Raw genomic sequence first — 371 nt, 5'->3', positions numbered from 1 at the left:
GATTTTGGTGAGTGAAAATGAATGGGGTAAAAACAGAGGAGTGAGACGCGATCCCGGGAGGGAACGAGAGATGCAGAGAGTTTAGGTGTGTTGCCATGGCAATAGTGAGCAAAGAGAAATGGGTAGTCGTCTGAGAATAAATAAATAAATAAGTTGCGCCTGTTTGAACGAGAGTCTCGGCCTTCCTCTGGGACGTCCCCTGTAAGGCAGAGTGGGTACAGCACAGAGTGTCCACACACACACACACACACACACACACACACACACACACACACACACACACACACACACACACACACACACACACACACACACACACACACACACACACACACACACACACACACACACACACACACACACACACACAC

Source organism: Anarrhichthys ocellatus, unplaced genomic scaffold (assembly GCF_004355925.1).
Source record: "Anarrhichthys ocellatus isolate YVR2014 unplaced genomic scaffold, GSC_Weel_1.0 scaffold49, whole genome shotgun sequence".
NCBI classification, from domain to species: Eukaryota; Metazoa; Chordata; class Actinopteri; order Perciformes; family Anarhichadidae; genus Anarrhichthys; species Anarrhichthys ocellatus.
Note: the sequence above shows the minus strand (reverse complement) of the source record.